At 38.5% G+C, this 5,832-nt stretch overlaps 1 long non-coding RNA gene across 1 annotated transcript; it reads right to left on the bottom strand.

The window, feature by feature from the left end:
• Positions 1-311: 311 nt before the first annotated feature.
• LOC109283155 (uncharacterized) lies at positions 312-5,040 on the bottom strand. Its single transcript, XR_002090234.2, has 3 exons — positions 4,276-5,040; positions 1,939-2,072; positions 312-738 (listed from the first exon to the last, which is right to left on the bottom strand). It is a non-coding gene; the product is annotated as an uncharacterized LOC109283155 (long non-coding RNA).
• Between the last annotated feature and the right edge of the window lie 792 nt (positions 5,041-5,832).

The raw sequence follows: 5,832 nt of genomic DNA on the forward strand, positions 1-5,832 counted from the left end.
TACTTTACTATGCCCTAGTATAAATCTTAACTGAGAGGGGCTGTGGATATTGGCAGGGGTAAGGTACTGCTGCAGTAAAGTCATTAACAATTTATGATGGCCTTGGCCAGAAATGGGAGGCTGGAAGAGGCGTGCTAGTTGGCAAGATCACTGCCATTGTATACTTGCAAGCTGTGGATAGATGGTCTTCTCTGAAAGAAGCCTTAATGATTTTAGTCACAAGCAGTTGGCTGGCTTTGTTGAACTCTGGCCCAAAGGTTTTTGTACCAAAGAACAATTAAAGCATAACAGAGCCTGTTTCGAAGCAGATTTTTTTTTTTTAATAGAATGGTGCTAGCACAAAAAGAAAAATCAATGCTGTAACTTAACTGATGATGTTTTTCAAGAGAAGAGAAATGTCATTTGTCTCACACATATTGAGATCACTTAGGCCTACCTTGTAATGGCAAGCAAGCAAGAAGGCCCTAAAACACTTCAAAACAGATTTGTGGTTCAAATTTCTATTCCTGTAAGAGGTTCAAAGCATTAGAAATTCCAGACTGGTCAAAGGTGGAAATACCTCTTCACATGTTCTGTTATAGTAGGGTGCATCTAAGATGCTGAGGGCTGATGTTGATCTCTGATGCTGTTTATGTGATATGCACACTCAAATCCTACTAAGCTCACTGACACCTGAAGGGTTGCCTCTGTGTCTGATTCGCCTACTCCAAACTCTGGGAAAAAGTCCATATTATAAACCTTCAAGAATATGAATGATTCCGTCAAGGAACCAAAAGTATCTGGCAAGAAACATTTTTACCCAGGGCAAAAGACATCTCATTATATATACCCATCTGTCCCAATGTACGTGAGGCTGCAAGGTATGCGGAATTTGGGACCTGGCAGAGAAACATGGATGCTTTGGGTGCTGAAGTGTGAATGGAGAGACTTATGGGCTATAAGCCCATCTCACCTCAAGTAAGCAGGGCCTGTGTGCAAGTTTTATACTTCAACAGTACCCTAAAGTCAGCCAATGTACCCATTATTTCTGGCAACAACAGCCAGCAGTTTGAGTGCTGCAACTCTGGGAATCAAATGCATTCCAAGTCATATCAACTACACAGGTGTTTCTGGTATCTCAGGTCCCACATTTCAAACAAGTGCTGTAGGGAAATGTGTAAGGAATGATGTCCTGAATATGACATCAGATACTCACTTGGATGTTGGAAAACATGTAGTAATTGGATTATTTTTTAAGCCTGCTTCTGATCTTATACCACTGTGAATGGTGTAAGTGGACTTGTATCAGTGTAAAACTGACATGAGTCAGAATTAGGCCTCTCATTTAAATAATCTTTAAAATTAAATCAAATGTTATTGCGGCTGCCTCTACCCTGTGCTATTACAGCCTCACTTTCATAATCATTCAATTCAGCCACAATAAATTAATATTGATCAAACATCCATTTTGGTTGAAAAAAGAAAAATTACACCTAGGCATTTAAATTATACTTGTATGCAAATTGTATTCATGGTACAGGGAGTACCACAGAATCCAAAGCAAAGAGAACAGCTAAGGTACAATGTGTTTCTGGTCTAGGCTTCCTTACTCTGGAGATTGTTATCAGTGCATTCTCCATTTTATCAAATAATTTACAGGAAAGAAAAATAAAAGGAGAAATAGTTGATAATATGGAAAATGAGATAATGAGTCCACAAGTACTACACTATTTGAAATCACAGTTATTGTAGAAAAATTCTGTATCACAGGCTCATTCCAGTTCTTTATAACCGATACTAATAAAAAAAAAAAATGAGTGCATAGGGTGAGGTCTCAAATAATAGTCTCAACAAACAAGAAGAAATGTGTGAAGTGCTGCTGAAAAATATGCTGTTGCGACTCCAATTCTCTCTCACATGCACAACTATATTAGGGCCACAAAGCATAACCAAGGATACATGAGGTATGGTGTTTTGGGCACACAGACACCCAGTTGCATGGTTTCCACCTTATCCATCTTGGATTATGTGTTTCAGGTCTCATCCAATGCAACAGACCAGAGCATGAATGGAAGGTTTCTGAAATTTCTTCCCTGTTGGGCAAAAATAGCTTTTATATTACTTATAAACTATAAATTATAATTTGTCATTGATAATTTATAATATTATTTATAGCATCATCTTCACACACAGCAAAGGTAATTGATTTAACTGGTTTGTGGGGAAGTCCCAAGCATATATTCTGGTTTGGGGGACTAATAAGGATCATTTGCTGCCCTTTCCCCCCCCCCCCCCCCTTTCCTTTTTTTTTTTTTTTTTAATTACCCAAATAAGTGAAGTCAGTTTTACATAATCATTTTTGGCTTCTATGTCATTCATTTATGATTTTAAGTCTAATGTAGTAGGATTCCTAGTACTTTTTACATGGACACTCTTATTGTATAATTCATCTTAATAACTACATAACTATATACACATTTCTTGACTATGGAGTTAGATATGAAATACAGTTGAGTTCACATCATGGCTTCCTTTATTTTCCTGTAGCAAAGCAGGGTCACTGAGGTGAACATCAAAGAAAGAGTAATTAAGACAAAAACATTGAGATATATTTTTCTTTCACTTGCATATCCAGCAGGAAAAGTGAAGATAAATCATTGGATTTAAAAGATGAAATATTTGATTCATGTAACATTTCAAAACATAGCAGACAAGAAATTGAGAAACTATTATTTTATAGGGTCAAAGGTACATACTGCAGTTGCTATCACTTCAGATGAAAATGTACATCAAATTGTTAATTAACAGCCGTCTTTACCTCCCTACTGAATAGTCAAACTTTTTAGCAAGAAACATTATGGTAGTGATTGTATGGTACTCTGGACTACCTTCATATTAATTGGTATTTCTAGGGAATAATAAAGGAATCTCATCCTCTAACCCTTAACATTGTGCAAAATGTCTGGTAAAATGGGGCATCTATACACATGCCAGATGTCTGCTCTGATGCATGCTAATTAGTCTGCATTAGAACAGACTCGATTAATCAAGTCGGCTGGAGCGTGCCAATTAGCACACTCCAGTAGCCTCTGTGTCATGTGTATTCAGCACCCCTGTGCTTCAAAATGGCAACAGGGACACGTTAGTTAAAGCTTGTTGAACAAGTGTTAGTTAAAATGCTTCTACCGCCATTTTGAAGCGTGGGTGCTGAATACACATGACACTGTAAGTACTTGAATATGACTCTTAGAGCTGCTCTAATTAAGGCAACCCTCCTTCACCCAGGAGGACATGTAAAGACAATGTGTTTCTCCATCTTCTTTTTAACATTGATAAAACGGTGACTTGCCATATTGTAAATCTCCCTGTCTCTATTTAAGAGTCAATTTGTTTTGACAGTTGAGCCTTGACTTTCAAATGAAAGGGTGATAACATGCCAGTCAAAACATTTAATTTGTCTAGCTTTTTTGTAAAACTATTTTGATGACTAATCACTTTTTATTGTATTAAAAGTGAATCCTTCTCAATTTGAGATGTATTGTACAAGCCTAATGATGATGGATAAGGATTACAAGCAACTAATGACTACAGGACATTTTAAAAAAATCCCAGAAAGGCACAAGAATAGCTCAACACATTTTGTAAATCACACATACAGAAACAGATTGAGGCAGAGGGAGAAAATATTATTTGGGGGTGTGCCTCCCCAGCACATAAATCCCACCTGGCCAGGGCCCCTCTCAACTTCCCCCTGCTCCTGCCTCTGTAGAACTGTCCCTCACTGCGGGGGCCTTGATCTAGCCCTCGCCCTTTCCATCCCCCATGGACTCACCTGCAGTACGCACGTGCGTGTGTGTACACAGGCACTCAGCCCCCCACCCCAGCCTCAGATCAACTCCAAGAGGCTCCAAGATCTATTGGTGGATCGAGATCTATTGGTTGGTGATCACTGGTGTAGGCATACTAGTAGAGACTAAATCCTGTTACAAAAGACCATCTCTGAAAATTTCAATCTAAAAGATTTTGATGAATTACATACAAAGTGGGGTGGAAAGGAAAAAAAAAATAGTGAGATTCATGCACGCAATTTTTATACACATTTTTTTCAACCTTTGAAAGAAAATAGTCATTAGGAAAAAGACAAAACCAAGATATGTTTAGAGTATTAAAAAAAAGAAAACAAACAAACAAAAAGAATAGAGTTGAACACTTCTGCAGCCTTGACTGTAATGTGCAAATGATTTAAGAAAATCTGACTTTGAACAAAGCTAAATTTCAAAGTACTCAAATACTTACCATTAAAAGCAATTGCTTTCTTAGTGAAGATCTTTGCTATTATAGACACAGGTGGCTACTTCAAGAGCTTTGTCAGTTTGAATGAGTTCACAAACAGCTGTCACACATCTTTAGCCAATTTCTCTTCATCTCATACAGAGGCTGTGCCACAAGAGTAGTAATGAATGCTATGAGTGGTTATGAATTTGAAATGCTGATACCTATGAACCACTGCATATGGATTTCACTGAATGTCTAAAATGTGTCTGTGTTCACAAAAGATGGCAACCTAAAATGCTCTGTCAATACCCAAGTATAACCTAGGCTGTAACAGCATGCACTTTCCCACGTTGCTTCACCAACCAATGCACAATACTTCAAATGATGGAAGGAATACCTAAATTAATGAGCTCAAGGTTCAGTTTTCTCATAATTTCCTGTTTAACCTTGTCAAAGCATGTTAGACCAGGAAGGCAGGGAAGCTGTGGAATCTCCTTCAATGACAGTTTTAAAAGAGGCTGAATAGGCATTGGTCGGGGGTAGTTTCAAAACAGCATTTCTTCATTTGTTCAGGGCAGCCTTGAGGTCCCTCTAATCTTGATTCAGTCCTCCTGAACTATGGGTCCTCCTCTGTAAGACAAGGATAAGGTACAACTTCCCCACCTTAGAAGTATGCTGTGAATGTATACTTGCTAAGGACTGAAAAGTGCTCATGGATGTGGGTCACATCACATACTTAAACTACAATTCAACAGTGATCCTACTCAGTGTTTCTGAGACTCTGCCTAGCCTTAAAAATTACCCTTCCATACCATGTAAATTGAATTAAAATGCTGAAGTCCTATCTACTGCAAACAGGCTATAGCAGAATCAGAGTGTAGATGACACAGCTTACTTTGATTTGATGAAACTGCAGGTATATGATGCCTCATACTGAAATAACAGTAAAAAACACAGTTCCTAACAAGCATAGCTATGCCAGGAAAGCTCTTCTAAGAGTATGCCAAACCTCTGCTCAGCCAGCCAGAAGGAGGATCCTGACTGGTAACTGTTGAGATGTGAATGCTTGTCCCCTAGGAAGCATATTAAAACCACAACTGTTTCCATGGATTAACAAACAGGCAACAGATAGAATTAATTTCCAGTTAATAATTATCTCAAGTAGGGGGGAAGCAGGATTTTCAGTCAAGTCCTAAGAGAAAAAAAGCTTCATCTCCCATTGACTGTAAACAAAATCCTGAATAACTTACCTGCTTTTCAAATACAGCCCTGGCTCTGCATTACCCTTTTGCTTTTCTGCTACCCTATGTTGTAAGACAAAAGGCAAAGTAAGGTAGCAGACTAACTGTATCTCTAAACCAATTAGAGATAAAGTACCACCCTACCCTGCCTTCTGCCTGACTTCAGACTAACAGAGCTAATCACCTCACTTACTATGTTGTAAGATTGGATTTCCGGTAGCTGGGCCTTACCTCTGAGCAGGTGAGTCTCTTTCCCTTCCCTTATCATCAATCCTTTTTCTCTTTTTTGAGGCTAGAGATGGAACAGCAGAAGCCTTTTGACCTTGCAGGGGTTCAT

The sequence above is a fragment of the Alligator mississippiensis genome, chromosome 4 (assembly GCF_030867095.1).
Source record: "Alligator mississippiensis isolate rAllMis1 chromosome 4, rAllMis1, whole genome shotgun sequence".
Lineage (NCBI taxonomy): Eukaryota > Metazoa > Chordata > Crocodylia > Alligatoridae > Alligator > Alligator mississippiensis.